The following is a 17,980-nucleotide window of genomic DNA, read 5'->3' as shown; positions in this document are numbered from 1 at the left end:
GCAAACGTAAATTGTAAACAAATTGTGACGGTAAGCAGTGCTACAAATGGAGAAACCTACCTATTGCTAAAGAACATTAAACAATTTACCTGAGAACTAGCTACAGAGTCAGGGCATGAAAATTTACACTCAAATATTATAATAAGAGGGCGAAGTCCACTACAGTACCTAATAAATTAGTATGGTAAAAACAAGCGTGCGAAGCATAAAATATCTTGAACATAAAACAGGCAAATTAAGGAACACCTTAGCAACTAGGTGTCATTACCAGTACAAAGTACATAGAGACACCATCTACAATCGCGCTATAATAAAGGGACAAAGCAGTTAGGAAACAGCATCGGTCATTGGAAGCAGACAGTTGGTGAACTCCATTAGAGTAAAGGTTGAAATCCTTCGAAACAATTTCTATTTTTTACTTGCAGCTGATCATTAAGTAAATTTTCTCTGTCAATAATAAGGTGTTTAAAAATTTGCAATTCTTAAAGGGTGTCTAATTTACATCCTTTGACTTCATTAAGCAAAACTTCTGCATCTTTTAGAGGCTTGGGAGCAGGTAAACTAATAAAAGTTTACCTTGCAACTGAAGGCTGATTTTCTTAATTTATGTTCATCATGAGTGATTTATAAAATAAAAACCATTTAAGGCCAGTGTACATACACACATACATACATTAATACTTGTTCCATAGATCATGAATACGACATTTCGTGATGATGTGGAATGAGTGAATATGACATAAATTTTGTTTACATTAAATATTTAATTTATAATAATTTCTCACAGTTTCTAATTCATATCTCAATATTCATCTATTGAGTAGCAGGAGCTGTCATTTAGAAATTCTTTTAATTTGCTTTTAAATGTTGATTTGGTATCTGTCACACTTTTAATGCTGTTTGGCAAATGACCAAAGATTTTTGTGGAGGCACAATTCACTCCTTTTTGTGCCAAAGCGAGGTTAAATCCCGAATAGTGAAGATGATCCTTTCTTCTCGTGTTGTAGCTATGCACTTCGCTGTTATTTTTGAAATGGGATGGATTAGTAATAACAAATCTCGTAAGTGAATATATGTATTGCGAGTCTGCAAGATTATCTTTGGTGGACCCCAGCTATCATTCTGATTACACGCTTTTGTACAGTGAATACTTTCTCTCTTAATGACGAATTGTCCCAAAATATGCCGTATGGAAGCAGTGCATGAAAATAGGCATAGTAGGCTAATTTACTGATATGTTTATCACCAAAATTTGCAATAACTCTAATAGGGTAAGTAGCTGAACCTAATCGTTTCAGCAGATCATCAGTGTGTTTCTTCCAATTCAATTTATCATCAATACGGACTCACATTCATAGCAAACATAAAAAGACTCTAAAATAAAAGTTAGAGCAGTGAAATCAGACAAATTGTGGGCCTCGGTGCTAAATAAAGCAAACAGCGTCAATGCTCCCACTCTACAAGCCCCCACCAATACATGCCGCCCAAAATTTAGCTATGTCTGAATGCTGTCGGATGACGTCACGAGCCCGACCAATCCGAGGCTGGGTGTGAACTGTTAGGGTGTGTGAAGCTAGCTAGCTAAACAAGTACACAGCGTTTCTTAAATAAAGCTATTTTCCTGCGACGGCTGTTCTTAATCAACACTTCACTTCTGTATTTATCAGTTAGATCACTTTGCGACCTTGGGCATTATCAAGCTACATTACTAGATAAATTTTATGTTTGAACGATGTTATGACCAACAGATCAGCACTGCCGAAGAAGTAGCATGTTATGGGGGCACTTAAAATAGGAGTTTCGCACAACCGTAGAAGATACGAAGGCATCTGTCACTGATGTGGCGTCCATACGTAGAATGGATAAAATGCAGAATGTGCGTGGGTTTTGTCACAGTGCCAGTGTACATTCATTAAAATACGTTACGTAACCATTGTAGTGTAAAAATACATGGCGTACCCAGTGGCTTAAAATCAAGTGGGATATCTATTTCCAGAATGGATTTTCAGTCTGGAGCAGAGCGTGCGTCGATATGAACCTTCCTGCCACATTAAAAATGTGTGTTGGACCGCAGTCTCGAACCTCGGATCTTAGCCTTGCTCTACTGACTCAGCTATTTTATAACTAAAATCATTTACGGTCCTCAAACACAATGAACTGTAATGTTCCACAAGTACTTGTGTAAAGCTTCAACACATTCAACACATTCTGCAAATTACGCTGCCTAACCAAAATACGAGATGCGTTGAAAAAATTCAGCAACGTTCGTAGTTTCGCGACAATAATGTGTTGGAGCGAAATGCGGTTGGCAACCCCTCACACGCCTGTGTTTAACGTGTAAGAGCCGGCAGTTTCATTGTTGTATGTATGCCAGTTGTTGTTCAGTGCTGCATTGAGTAGAACGTTGTGTCGCACAGTTTGCGAATTTAGAGATACAGAGTTAGAGGAGCAACGTGTCTGCATTAAATTTTGCGTAAAACTGAAGAAAACCTTTACATAGACACACCAAATGATGCGGGAAGCCTAAAGCGACGAGTGCTCAAGTCGTAATCTTATTTGCGAATGGTTCACAGGGTTAAAAATGATCCAACTCAAGTTGAAGATGACTCGTTCAGGACGCCCTTCGACGTCTACCGACGACGCTCATGTCAGGATAGTCAACGAAACTGTGCGTCACAATCGAAGTCTGACGGTCAGAGAGATTGCTGAAGAAAGTAACATTTCCGTTGGATCATGTCATGAAATCCTGACACAGCATCTTGGAACGTATCGTGTTGCCGCTATGTTCGTCCCACGTCTCATGACGGAAGATCAGACCTTCGTCTCGCAAGCTGTAATCAGCTTTTGAATCGAGCAAATGGGAACGAGATGTTCCTTAAGAGAATCAACACGGAATCTACAGTGTCTTGAACAGAGGATATAAAATGAACATCAACAAAAGCAAAACGAGGATAATGGAATGTAGTCGAATTAAGTCGGGTGATGCTGCGGGAATTAGATTACGAAAAGACACACTCAAAATGGTAAAGGAGGTTTGCTATTTGGGGAGCAAAATAACTGATGATGGTCGAAGTAGAGAGGATATAAAATGTAGACTGGCAACGGCAAGGAAAGCGTTTCTGAAGAAGAGAAATTTGTTAACATCGAGTATAGATTTTAAGTGTCAGGAAGTCATTTCTGAAAGTATTTGTATGGAGTGTAGCCATGTATGGAAGTGAAACATGGACGATAAATAGTTTGGACAAGAAGAGAATCGAAGCTTTCGAAATGTGGTGCTACAGAAGAATGCTGAAGATTAGATGGGTAGATCACATAACTAATGAGGAAGTACTGAATAGGATTGGGGAGAAGAGAAGTTTGTGGCACAACTTGACCAGAAGAAGGGATCGGTTGTTAGGACATGTTCTGAGTCATCGAGGGATCACCAATTTAGTATTGTAGGGCAGCGTGGAGGGTAAAAATCGTAGAGGGACACCAAGAGATGAATACACTAAGCAGATTCAGAGGGATGTAGGTTGCAGTAGGTACTGGGAGATGAAGAAGCTTCCACAGGATAGAGTAGCATGGAGAGCTGCATCAAACCAGTCTCATGACTGAAGACCACAACAACAACAACTGGTGATGACAAGAGGGTCTACGGTTATGATGGAGAGACGAAGGTTCAATCTTCAGAATGGATCGGGAAAGGTTCTCCGAGAGGAAAACAAGCTCGCCATGTCAGGTCAAGTGTCAAAGGCATGCTGATAGTTTTCTTTGAAGGATTAGTTCATCATGAATTCGTGTCACGGCGATAAATTGTTAATCGGTAGTATTATCACGACGTGTTGTGACGCCTGCGACAAAATGTGAGAACGAAACGACTTAAAATGCAGCAAGACAATTCGTAGCTCCTACACCACGATAACGAACCAGCACATTCATCCCTGTTGATTCGTGACTATTTTACAAAAAAACTAAATTACTGTGGTGTCTCATCCTTCATACTCTCCAGGCCTGGCCCCTGAGAACAATTTTTTATTTCGAAGGTTGAAAACCCCTTTGGAAAGACGAAGATTTGCAACGATAGACGGGATAAAAGTTAATTAGCACATGGCGCTTCCCGCGATCTAGCAACGGGCGTAGCAAGACTGCTTGGTTCAAATGGCTCTGAGCACTATGGGACTTAACATCTGAAGTCATCAGTCTCCTAGAACTTCTTGTTGTTGTTGTGGTCTTCAGTCCTCAGACTGGTTTGATGCAGCTCTCCATGCTACTCTATCCTGTGCAAGCTTCATCTCCCAGTACCTACTGCAACCTACATCCCTCTGAATCTGCTTAGTGTATTCATCTCTTGGTCTCCCTCTGCGATTTTCACCCTCCACACTGCCCTCCAATACTAAATTGGTGATCCCTTGATGCCTCAGAACATGTCCTACCAACCGATCCCTTCTTCTGGTCAAGTTGTGCCACAAACTTCTCTTCTACACAATCCGATTCAGTACTTCCTCATTAGTTATGTGATCTACCCATCTACCCATCTTCAGCATTCTTCTGTAGCACCACATTTCGAAAGCTTCTATTCTCTTCTTGTCCAAACTACTTATCATCCTTGATTCACTTCCATACATGTCTATACTCCATACAAATACTTTCAGAAACGACTTCCTGACACATAAATCTATACTCGATGTTACCAAATTTCTCTTCTTCAGAAACGCTTTCCTTGCCATTGCAAGTCTACACTTTATATCCTCTCTACTTCGACCATCATCAGTTATTTTGCTCCCCAAATAGCAAAACTCCTTTACTACTTTAAGTGTCTCATTTCCTAATCTAATTCCCTCGGCATTACCCGACTTAATGCGACTACATTCCATTATCCTCGTTTTGCTTTTGTTGATGTCCATCTTATATCCTCCTTTCAAGACACTATCTATTCCGTTCAACTGCTCTTCCAAGTTCTTTCTTTCTGTCTCTGACAGAATTACGATGTCATCGGCGAACCTCAAAGTTTTTATTACTTCTCCATGCATTTCAATACCTACTCCGAATTTTTCTTTTGTTTCCTTTACTGCTTGCTCAATACACAGAATGAACAACATCGGGGAGAGACTACAACCCTGTCTCACTCCCTTCCCAACCACTGCTTCCCTTTCATGCCCCTCGACTCTTATAACTGCCATCTGGTTTCTGCACAAATTGTAAATAGCCTTTCGCTTCCTGTTTTTTACCAGTGCCACCTTCAGAATTTGAAAGAGAGTATTCCAGTTAACATTGTCAAAAGCTTTCTCTATGCCTACAAATCCTAGAAACGTAGGTTTGCCTTTCCTTAATCTTGCTTCTAAGATAAGCTGTAGGGTCAGTATTGAATAAGTAGTTGCCACTATTTCTACATCAACATCTACGAGATTACTTTGCTATTCACAATAAAGTGCCTGGCAGAGGGTTCAGTGAACGACCTTCAAGCTGTCTCTACCGTTCCATTCTCGAACGGCTCAGGGGAAAAATGAGCACTTAAATTTTTCTGTGCGAGTCCTGATTTTGTCTTATTTTATCGTGATGACCATTTCTCCTTATGTAGGTGGGTGCCAACAGAATGTTTTCGCAATCGGAGGAGAAAACTGGTGATTGAAATTTCACGATAAGATGCCGTCGCAACTAAAATCGCCTTTGTTTTAATGATTGCAACTCCAATTCACGTATCATGTCTGTGACACTATCTGGCCTATTTCGCGATAATACAAAATGAGCTGCCCTGTTTTGTGCTTTCTTCGATGTCATCCGTCAGTCCCACCTGATGCGGATCCCACACCGCACAGCAGTACTTCAGAATAGGGCGGACAAGCGTGGTGTAAGCAGTCTCTTTGGTAGACCTGTTGTACCTTCAAAGTGATCTGCCAATGAATCGGAGTCTTTGGTCTTCTCTGCCCACAACACAATCTATGTGATTATTACAATTTAGGTTATTTGTAATTGTAATCCCTAAGTATTTAGTTGAATTTACAGCCTTCAGATTTGTGTGACTTACTGCGTAATCGAAATTTAGCTGATTTCCTTTAGTACTCATGTGAATAGCTTCACACTTTTCCTTATTCAGGGTCAGTTGCCACTTTTCACGCCATACAGATATCTTATCTAAATCATTTTGCAAGTCGTTTTGATCATCTAATGACTTTACAAGACGTTAAATGACAGCATCATCTGCAAACAGTCTAATAGGGCTACTCACCATGTTTCATAGGTCGTTAATATAGATCAGGAACAATAGAGGGCCTATAACACTTCTTTGGGGAACGCCGGATATTACTTCTGTTTTACTCGATGACTTTCTGTCTATTACTACGAACTGTGACCTTTCTGGCAGGAAATCACGAATCCAGTCGCACAACTGAGGCGATACTCCGTAGGGACGCAGTTTGGTTAGAAGACGCTTGTGAGGAACGGTGCATGTTCCGAAACCCAACTGCAAATCGACATTAGTAATATAGGGCTGTAATTTAGCGGATTACTCCTACTTCCCTTTTTGGGTATTGGTGAGCAGTTTTCCAATCTTTAGGTACGTATCTTTCTGTGAGTTACTGGTTGTATATAATTACTAAATATGGAGCTATTGAATCAGCATACTCTGATAGGAATCTGACTGGTATACAATCTGGACCCTTGCCTTTATTAAGTGATTTAAGCTTCTTTGCGACACTGAGGATATCTACCTCTCTGTTTCTCATCTTGGCTGTTATTCTTGATTGGAATTCAGGAATATTTACTTCGTCCTCTGTGGTGAAGGAGTTTCAGAAACTGTCTTTAATAACCCTACTTTGGTGGCACTGTCATCAGTGACTTCGCCGTTGTTATCGCGTAGTGAAGTTATTGATAGCGTCTTGCCACTGGTGTGCTTTATGTATGACCAGAATCTCTTTGGGTTTTCTGCCAGATTTCGAGACAGAATTTCGTTGTGGAAATTATTAAAAGCATCTCGCATTGAAGTTCGCGCCATATTTCGAACTTCTGTAAAACTTGGCCAATCTTGGGGATTTTGCGTCCTTTTAAATTTGACATGCCTTTTTCGTTGCTTCTGCAACAGTGATCTGACCCGTCTTGTGTACCATGGGAGATCAGTACCATAACTTATTAACTTATGTGGTCTACATCTCTCAATTGCTGTCGATACTACCTCTTTGAAAATATTCCCCAACTTTTCTACGCTTACATAATCAGATCGGAAGAAGTGGAGACTGTCTCTTAAAAAGGCGTAAAGAGCATTTTTATCAGGTTTTTAAATAGGTATACCTTGCGTTTCGTTTTGATGGTTGTAGGCGTTAGGGTATTCAGCCTAGTAGCCACTGCCTCGTGCTCGCTAATTCCTGTTTTCGTCGCAATACTCACTATTTGTCCAGGATTATTTGTTGCTGAAAGCTGAAGCATGCCTTCGCAACCATTTACGCTTCGAGTGGGCTCATGAACTAACTGTTGAAAATAATTTTCTGAGAAAGCATTCAGTACAATTCCGGGTAACGTTTTATGCCCGCCGCCGGATTTAAACGTATAATTTTTCCAGCATATTGAGGGTAGATTGAAGTCATCACCGACTATAATTGTGTGAGCCGGGTACTTATTTGAAATGAGACTTAAGTTTTCTTTGAACTGTTCAGCAACTATATCTTCTGACCAGGAAAGTACATGGGCGCGAACAAACAGATATGTATGAACGTTTGGTTACAAGACCATTATGTACCTCTGAATGCGCTGCTGGGTCTCGTTTTTCTGCAAAACTCTGCAGTCATGCTCTAGATATCACTGTAGATGTAATTGTAGACGCTATACGCAATGCAGGAATCTTAACTATAAATGCAAATGCGGAATGTCAATAAAATGCTCCGAGCAATACGAATGACTGCAAAACGCACAGTGAACAAATGCAAGTTGATCGCATGGCGTATTTGCACATTCTGTAATATCAGTGTTGAACGCAACGTCAGTGACACTTTCGAAGTTGTTCACTGGTTCACCAACATCGTGGCCAGCGTAACGAAGCATTGCTCTGTATACTCCCGCAGATAACTGATTGTAAATGACAGAGTGCATATTCGTAATAAAGAATCTGTCGTGCAATTTCGGCTGCATATTACTGGAACGTAGTTTAATGAAGTCTGTTATTCTCTTGGCATATATTTTATATTGCCTGAAGAAACACACATCCAGAGGTTCTGCATATTTTGTAGTTTTAGGCGGAATGATTTCTAAATCTACATGCTTTCCGCCAGATTATTGCAGTGGTACTCGTTCATCGTTATGTCCAGACTAGGAATCACAAAGTACTAATTTTCTCGACAAATGTGGATTCAAAACTGACAGAAAAAACGCCTTCAGATGTTGTTGCGTCATCTTCCCACTCACACTTGCATCGACGACGACATTTGGAGGGCACCGCGTTTCTATTTCCCTTGACACGCGGGGCCCAAACTTTCCACTGGATTCTTGGAAGAAAATATAGAGTTTGTCTGCCAATCGCCCGTCCATTGATGTAGCAACATCGATCGTGTAACTAAGTGTTGCACAGTTAACTGATTGCAACATCGCGACAGTGTTTCCCTCCCCTTTCGTGGATAGTTTTCTGTCACAAGAAAGTTCATAGTTGAACTGACTCTGATCACAGTTCCATACAGAACTAACGTCGATGTTTTCTCCAGTGATATGCTCGTTGACGTCAGCAACAAACGTTTGAGCTCTTTCAATCAGCTCTTCTTCGTGATCCTTATCTCTACGTACTTGGAGCATAGTGATATGGCGAGATTCTAAACACTTTCTTCAAATTAGTAATAAATCCTAGTGAAGCTGTAAAGTTTGTACACCCGAGATTTCTGGCCACGTCCAATTCCCAATGCTGTGAATGCCAATAATGAACGGCGGAACCGCATTCTCGCGCTTCATCGAATTTCGCCATTACACGCTCCTCGATAGTCTTTGAAATCTGTATTTCCTTCTCTTTTCTTTGCCACGTAATCCAGTATCTTTCTAATATCGCTTTTAGACTTCAGTTTAGGGTATCTTTTCAGAAGCTTGTCGTATGAGTCGATACCTCTTACGTAATAATCATCGTACATGTTCTCCAGTGTGTTGTCATCAAACGCCGTGATCATACTTGCAACTTTAACCTTCTTCTTGGGAGACGGTTGGTATTCACTGTCACTGCTTCCATCGCCTCTTCCCGCACTTGCCTTAGCACTACCGTTTGCAATGAGTTGTTCGTCATTATCATCTCTATCATCATCATTATGTGTTAGTATTACAACAGTATCTGTTTCTAACTTATGCTCATATTTCTACACTATAATAGATACCAGAAAACATGTACAATTGTACACCAATACTATCTTCACGAAGAAGGGTTCTTCGTAACTTCATCTCAACCAATCGCAATACATTAGCAGGATTGATTACCAATCGCCGAGCCATCTGACGCTTCAATACACAAATAATGTCGTAAAACGCAACTTCAGAGGTACAATGCATCGTCCCTACTGGTTCCGACTGGCGTACCGGCAGGTCAGTGTGCAATGCGGCATGGCATACGCAGAGGCCTCTAGCGGACGACTGCAGAGTTTTGCAGATGCGGGAGTATAACTAGTGCAATAAGAGACCTTTAGATTATTTCTCACACGATTTTCGTGTATTTGTGTTTGTTCGAGCCCAAGTACTTTCCTGGTGAGTCGGGGGTCGGTAAAACGATCCAGTTAATAGTGCACTTCGATCGTCAGGTATAACCTCTACCCACACTATTTCACACGAACTATCTACTTCAATTTCGCTACAAGGCAAACTACCTCTGACAGCAATAAGTACTCCACCACCAACTGTATTTAATCTATCCTTTCTGAACACTACTAGATCGTTTGAAAAAATCTCGGCTGAATTTATTTCTGGCTTTAGCCAACTCTCTGTACCTACAACTATTTGAGCTTCAGCGCTTTCTATTAGGGCCTGGAGCTCTGGTTCTTTCCCAACACAGCTACGACAGTTTACAACTACAGTATCGTTTCTACCTTACAGTGTTTCACCTGCCCACTTTTACACGGACGTCCCTTCTGTGGTTCCCTGAGACCCTCTAACCTAAAAAACCGGCCAGTCTCTTCCACACAGTCCCCGCTACCCGTGTGGCCGCCTCCTGTGTGTAGTTCGTGTGTGTAGTTCCAACCCTCGTATAAAGAACTTGGCCTGGATTCATGCCCTCATTCAGAAGGGAAGAGTGTCACAAAGCCATTCTCTCATCCCCTGAGGTGAGGTGGCCCACAACAGCACATCCAGACACTCCGGGATGATGATGGCATTGAAACAGAGGATGACACGCGTAAAGCTGAAATACTAAACACCTTTTTCCAAAGCTGTTTCACAGAGGAAGACCGCACTGCAGTTCCTTCTCTAAATCCTCGCACGAACGAAAAAATGGCTGACATCGAAATAAGTGTCCAAGGAATAGAAAAGCAACTGAAATCAATCAACAGAGGAAAGTCCACTGGACCTGACGGAATACCAATTCGATTCTACACAGAGTACGCGAAAGAACTTGCCCCCCTTCTAACAGCCGTGTACCGCAAATCTCTAGAGCACCGGAAGGTTCCAAATGATTGGAAAAGAGCACAGGTAGTCCCAGTCTTCAAGAAGGGTCGTCGAGCAGATGCGTAAAACTATAGACCTGTATCTCTGACGTCGATCTGTTGTAGAATTATAGAACATGTTTTTTGCTCGAGTATCATGTCGTTTTTGGAAACCCAGAATCTACTCTGTACGAATCAACATGGATTCCGGAAACCGTGATCGTGTGAGACCCAACTCGCTTTATTTGTTCATGATACCCAGAAAATATTAGATACAGGCTCCCAGGTAGATGCTATTTTTTCTTGACTTCCGGAAGGCGTTCGATACAGTTCCGCCCTGTCGCCTGATAAACAAAATAAGAGCCTACGGAATATCAGACCAGCCGTGTGGCTGGATTCAAGAGTTTTTAGCAAACAGAACACAACATGTTATTCTCAATGGAGAGACGTCTACAGACGTTAAAGTAACCTCTGGCGTGCCACAGGGGAGTGATATGGGACCATTGCTTTTCACAATATATATAAATGACCTAGTAGATAGTGTCGGAAGTTCCATGCGGCTTTTCACAGATGATGCCGTTGTATACAGAGAAGTTGCAGCATTCGAAAAGATCTGCAGCGGATAGGCACTTGGTGCAGGGAGTGGCAACTGACCTTTAACATAGACAAATGTAATGTATTGCGAATACATAGAAAGAAGGATCCTTTATTGTATGATTATATGATACCGCAACAAACACTGGTAGCAGTTACTTCTGTAAAATATCTGGGAGTATGTGTGCGGAACGATTTGAAGTGGAATGATCATATAAAATTAATTGTTGGTAAGGCGGGTACCAGGTTGAGATTCATTGGGAGAGTCCTTAGAAAATGTAATCCATCAACAAAGGAGGTGGCTCACAAAACACTCGTTAGACCTATACTTGAGTATTGCTCGTCAGTGTGGGCTCCATACCAGATCGGGTTGACGGAGGAGATAGAGAAGATCCAAAGAAGAGCGGCGCGTTTCGTCATAGGTTTATTTGGTAAGCGTGATAGCGTTACGGAGATGTTTAACAAACTCAAGTGGCAGACTCTGCAAGAGAGGCGCTCTACATCGCGGTGTAGCTTGCTGTCCAGGTTTCGAGAGGGTGCGTTTCTAGATGAGGTATCGAACATATTGCTTCCCCCTACTTATACCTCCCGAGGAGATCACGAATGTAAAATTAGAGAGATTCGAGCGCGCACGGAGGCTTTCCGGGAGTCGTTCTTCCCGCGAACCATACGCGACTGGAACAGGAAAGGGAGGTAATGACAGTGGCACGTAAAGTGCCCTCCGCCACACACCGTTGGGTTGCTTGCGGAGTATAAATGTAGATGTAGATGAAAGTTTGTGGGTGGTTCTCGATATTAGGAATACTGGTACTAGGACAGAGTTTCTGTCTGAACTAGTCCCACACATATTACGTCAGGGTGGATATGGGGCTTGTAACGCCGGAAATTCATATCCTCCTATTTCCATCTATTGTACGATAAATTTTTTTTCCTTATTTTGTTACCTGAACAATTTCTGTGTCTTTATATATTGGAATTGTTTCACTATGTCGATGTATAAATGGTTTGTTTTGTAAACATTATTTGTATTTTTATGCCGGGTCTGGCCTAGGGAAAACTATGCTATCGAACAATTCCATCGATAGGTTGTGTGGAGAACCAAAGTGTTTAGGATCTTGGGTAGTGTTAACTCTGACGCATGGAGCGCGGGCGGAGCAGGGTCTGGCTGGAGTAGGGCGGTGGAGCAGGTGTGTTGTGTGACGCTCCCACGAGTTGCCGCGCTTCTGGGGTTTGGCAGCATGTAATTGTGCTCGACTTGCTATGATAGTTTCTGGCACGGTGTCACGGACGGGAAGCATTAGCTGGCGCACCGTTTCGCCTGGTGACCGTGTCTAGAAGAAGGCGCACCAACATCCAGCTTCTGCAACAGCGATGGCCGACAATGAGTGACTGTCGCCACCTCCTCGATCGACGACTCCAAACCTTCAATCAACCAACAAGGAAGGCTGAAAGCACGTGAAGGTTTAGAACTGTATGGCAGAACTCAGCTTTTCAAACTGTTGCATCACAGAATTACAGCAACGTAGTATGAACCTTTGTTGCTCATTGTCCCAATTGCATTACCAAGCAGGGTCCCTTCCTTTTCCCGAATGAACCCGAGTGTCATTGAAATTCAAACGCCAGCATTAAACTAATATCATTCCACTTCACTGCTTTAATTTCAAATTTCAGTTAAGATATTCGTAGATGGCTACAATATTTAGATTACACAAGGAGAAATTAAGAGTGCAAGTTTTGTTAGTAGATTTTAGCTTACCTGTGACTGCAGCTCAGCTTGGTATGTACTAAATTTTACTACTGTTAATTGTTCAGAATCATTTAATTCAAGTTCAAAGTTAAATCTCTTTTTTCTAAATTACATAGATTCAATTAGCTTTTGAAATGATTGTTGAGGTAGCCCAAGACTAACCTTATTTTATTGAATTTCGTAGTGCTTCAGAAATAAAGTTTCACTATTAATTTCAGTCACTAAATTAACTTTCTGTTTCCCAGCTTCAATAATTCTTTTGCTACATTAAGTCAGGGTGTAGCAAAATTTATTACTTCTGGCAAACATTCAGTTTTCACACGACACGTCTCAACCTTCAGTTGCCACGCTTTTAGTGCCAATTACATGTGCAATAATCTTTCATTTTCAGTTATTGTAGTAGTTGTCCAAATCTCAAATATCTAATTAACGCCAGTTAATTGTTAACATAATGACTGCACATTTACTTTCTTTATTAACTTTACCGCTTTTCAAAATTAATTTCAACCAGTTTCATTTGCATTTTTTCTTTCATTTAGATGTAACCCTTTCCTCCCTCTTAACTGACAGATTAACTTCGGTGACAATTGCTTTTCCCAAATTTCCATTAGGTGCACGCGGTTTAATTTTTCACTGTCATTAAGGTCGATAATTGAGGGGGAGGTTACAGGCTGTTGCTAGTCACTAGAGTATCTTGAAAATCACGCAGACAGTTCATAGCAACACAAATTGTGTGTGTATGTGTGTGTGTGTGTGTGTGTGTGTGTGCAAACATTGTCCTGTTGAAAAATGATACCACAATTCTATCGTGTGATAGGTGACACGTGTGGACACAGAATGTCCGTTAAGTACCTACTGCTGTTCTGTCATAATTGCATCAATAACAGCCATCTATGACCTGAAGTCATACCCCATGTTCCCCACTCCATGACAGCAGGAGTAATACCGTTGTGTCTCAGCAGAAGATTCGAGGGATGGGACCTCTCCCTAGGTTGCTGCCACAGTTCCTGACGATGTGGTAGAGCAGAACCTGATTCGTCGCCGAACACAGTGCGATGCTACTTGTCAGCATTATTACGAATAAATTAAGTTGGAACGTTCACATAGATAATATTGTAAGTAGGCTGTTTAGGTTTTCTTATTGGTAACGCCACGTAGCGCTCTGTATGAAAATCACTGGCTGTGCTGTGTGCAGTCTGTGGCTAGTTTGCATTGTTGTCTGCCATTGTAGTGTTGGGCAGCTGGATGTTAACAGCGCGAAGCGTTGCGCAGTTGGAGGTGAGCCGCCAGCAATGGTGGATGTGGGGAAGTGAGATGGCGGATTTTTGAGAATGGCTAATCTGGAGGTGTGTCCATCAGAAACAGTAGATTCGTAAGAATGGATGTCATGAACTGCTATATATATTATGACTATTAAGGTAAATACATTGTTTGTCCTTTATTAAAATCTTTCTTTTGCTAACTGTACCTATAAGTAGTTAGTGCCTTCTGTAGTTTGAATCTTTTATTTAGCTGGCAGTAGTGGCGCTCGCTGTTTTGCAGCAGTTCGAGTAACGAAGATTTTTGTGAGGTAAGTGATTTGTGAAACGTATAGGTTAATGTTAGTCAGGGCCAATCTCTTGTAGGGATTACTGAAAGTCAGATTGCGTTGCGCCAAAAAAATATTGTGTGTCAGTTTAAGCACAGTCAAGTATAATTTTTCTAAGGGGACGATTCAATATTGCCAGAACACTCAGAAAATGCAGCAGGTCTGCTAAAGAGCAGCCTATACCATTCTTGTACGATCTGCATCAGATAGGACCGATGGATAACTTCAAAAAAATTCAGAGAAGGGCAGCTCGGTTTGTACTATCCCGAAACAGAGGAGAGAGCGCCACGGATGTGATATGTAAACTGGAGTGGCAACCATTAAAACCAAGAGTTTTTTGTTGCGGGAGGGTCTTCTGATAAAATTTCAGTCACCAGCTTTCTTCTCGGAGTGTGAAAATATTTTGTTGGCGCCCAACTACATAGGGAGGAATCATCGTCGCAATAAAACAAGAGGAATCAAACCTCTCACGGAAACTTCTAAGTGCTCTTTTACTCCACACGCTATTCGAGAGTGGAGCGGCAGAGGAATAGTCTAGGTGGTTCACTTAACTGTGAACTGCAGACTACCGATGTAGATGTAGACCTACAATATATGCTTCCTGGTGATGGCGCCACTGCAAACGCCTCTGTTTATCCTGTGGTGTCAACGACATTGTGCACATGCGACAGTAATTCCCCAGTTTGGCAGCTGTCAGTCCTCGTCCAATGCTGTTGAATGGCACGGTATGTCGCATTGACACCATTACTTGTTCCCAGAGTACAGGCGCATATGTGAAGTGGTTACCATGTGCTTGGTGTACAATACAGCCATCATCCCTTTTCGTGGTCTGGCGTGATCGAGAAGAACACTGACGATGTGAAGTCACCATCACAACCCTACGCCTCCAAAATCAGGCCTCTGTGACTTTTGGACAATCCGTAAATACAGGTACCGTACGATGCCACCGATTGGCCCACCTGGAGATCCACGATGAGACCCTTTTCAGATTGCGTCAGATGTGGATACCGCTGACCCACTCAACATCTCACACTGACTGAGGTGGGGCAGTCGATAGCACACTGGGCTCACATTTGCGAGAACAAAGCATCAAATCAGAGACCATCAATCCTGATTTAGGTTCTCTGTCACTTCCCTAAGTTGCTCACTCAAATGCCCGGGAGATTGCTTTGAAAGGGTATGGTCGATTTTCTTCCCCATCCCTTGAAACATTCTGTTGCTTGTGCGCCACCTCTAATCACCTTCCTTCCCCTCTTCCTTCAGCATCTGACCCTGTCCATTTTTTTATATGCCGGCCGGAGTGGCCTAGCGGTTCTAGGCGCTACAGTCTGGAACAGCGCGACCGCTACGGTCGCAGGTTGGAATCCTGCCTCGGGCATGTATGTGTGTGATGTCCTTAGGTTAGTTAGGTTTAAGTAGTTCTAAGTTCTAGTGGACTGATGACCTCAAGTTACGTCCCATAGTGCTCAAAGCCATTTGAACCATTTTGAAGTTTCTTATATACCGTACCATGTCTGGTAGGAGCACTGAACATGAACAAGTCTAGAACCCTTTGGGGCTGCTCTACCTCTACCTGTCACAGAACACCGCGACTCCAATCATTTACATACCCACCAATGGTCTGTACATATACAAAGTTACATTGACATCTGACTGTGTCTTGAGCGAGCTTCAGTTCCTTTATCAGGCAGTGTATTTACACCACTCGCCATTAAAATTGCTACACCACAAAGATGACGTGCTACAGACGCGAACTTTGACCGACACGAAAAAGATGCTATGATATGCAAATGATTTGGTTTTCAGAGCATTCGCACAAGATTGGCGCCGGAGGAGACACCTACAACTTGCTGACATGAGGAAAGTTTCCAACCGATTTCTCATACACAAGCAGCAGTTGACCGGCGTTGCCTGGTGAAACGTTGTTGTGTTGCCTCGTGTAAGGAGCAGAAATGCGTACCATCACGTTTCCGAGTTTGATAAAGCTTGGATTGTAGCCAATCGCGATTGCGGTTTATCGTATCGCGACATTGGTGGTCGCGTTGGACGAGATCCAACGACTATTAGCAGAATATGGAATCGGTCAGTTCAGGAGGGTAATACGGAACGCCGTACTGGATCCCAACGGCCTCATATCACTAGCAGTCGAGATGACAGGCATCTTATCCGCATGGCTGTAACGGATCGCGCAGCCACGTTGCGATCCCTGAGTCAACAGATGGGGGCGTTTGCAAGATCACAACCATCTGCACGAACAGTTCGACGACGTTTGCAGCAGCATGGACTATCAGCTCGGAGACCGTGGCTGCGGTTACCATTCACGCTGCATCACAGACAGGAGCGCTTTCGATGGTGAACACGATGACGAACCTGGGTGCACGAATGGCAAAACGTCATTTTTTCGAATGAATCCAGGTTCTGTTTACAGCATCGTGATAGTCGCATCCGTGTTTGGCGACGTCGCGGTGAACGCACATTGGAAGCGTGTATTCGTGATCACCATGCTGGTGTATCACCCGGCGTGACGGTATGGGGTCTCGGTCACCTCTTTTTCGCATATACGGCACTTTGAACAGGGACTTTACATTTCAGATGTTTACAATCCATGGTTCTACCCTTCATTCGATCTCTCCGAAACCCTACATTTCAGCAGGATAATGCACGACCGCATTTTGCAGGTCCTGTACAGGCCTTTCTGGATACAGAAAATGTTCGACTGCTCTGCTGGCCAGCACATTCTCCATATGTCTCACCGATTGAGAACGTCTGGTAAATGGCGGCCGAGCAACTGGCTGGTCACAATACGCCAGTCACTACTCTTGATGGACTGTGGTATTGTGTTGAAGCTGCATGGGCAGCTGTACCTGTACATGCCATCCAAGCTCTGTTTGACTCAATGCCCAGGCGTATTAAGGCCGTTATTACGCCCAGAGGTGGTTGTTGTGGGTACTGATTTCTTAGGATCTATGCACCAAAATTGTGTGAAAATGTAATCACATGTCAGTTCTAGTATAATATATTTGTCCAATGATTACCCGTTTGTGATCTGCATTTCTTCTTGGTGTAGCAATTTTTATGGCCAGTAGTGTATATTATGAATTAACTTTTTGGAGAAATTTAATGAAGTACCTTTTTTTTGAAATGGTGTTGGCTTGTTCATACACATGATGAGTAGTTTATACAAGCAGCTTATTAAAATTGCATACCTTATACAGTTTATTGTTGGAGCTCCTTTGCTAGCCTTGTACTCCACTTCATTGTGAGAAAAACTGCACAGCTTCCGAATTCTGGTGTTTGTACTGTTTACAATGTATCAGAATTTGCTGCCTCCTAGCACGCCACATCAGTGGAAGCTGTTGCCATATAAGAGTCGGGGGTTTCTGAATCAGTAAGTGCAACACAGCAGTGAACATTTGGTACCTCTACAGTGTCTGATCATCCATGAGTGCCTCGAGCTGTGTATCAGTAGAAATTGGATCT

General features: G+C 42.4%; 1 protein-coding gene across 1 annotated transcript in view; it reads right to left on the bottom strand.

The window, feature by feature from the left end:
- Positions 1–17,980, bottom strand: part of LOC126295140 (actin-binding Rho-activating protein-like) — a 184,930-nt gene that overhangs the window by 118,472 nt on the left and 48,478 nt on the right. The window lies entirely within an intron of this gene.

This window comes from Schistocerca gregaria, chromosome 11, assembly GCF_023897955.1.
Source record: "Schistocerca gregaria isolate iqSchGreg1 chromosome 11, iqSchGreg1.2, whole genome shotgun sequence".
Classification (NCBI taxonomy): domain Eukaryota; kingdom Metazoa; phylum Arthropoda; class Insecta; order Orthoptera; family Acrididae; genus Schistocerca; species Schistocerca gregaria.
This window is presented reverse-complemented; position numbering and strand designations above follow the sequence as displayed.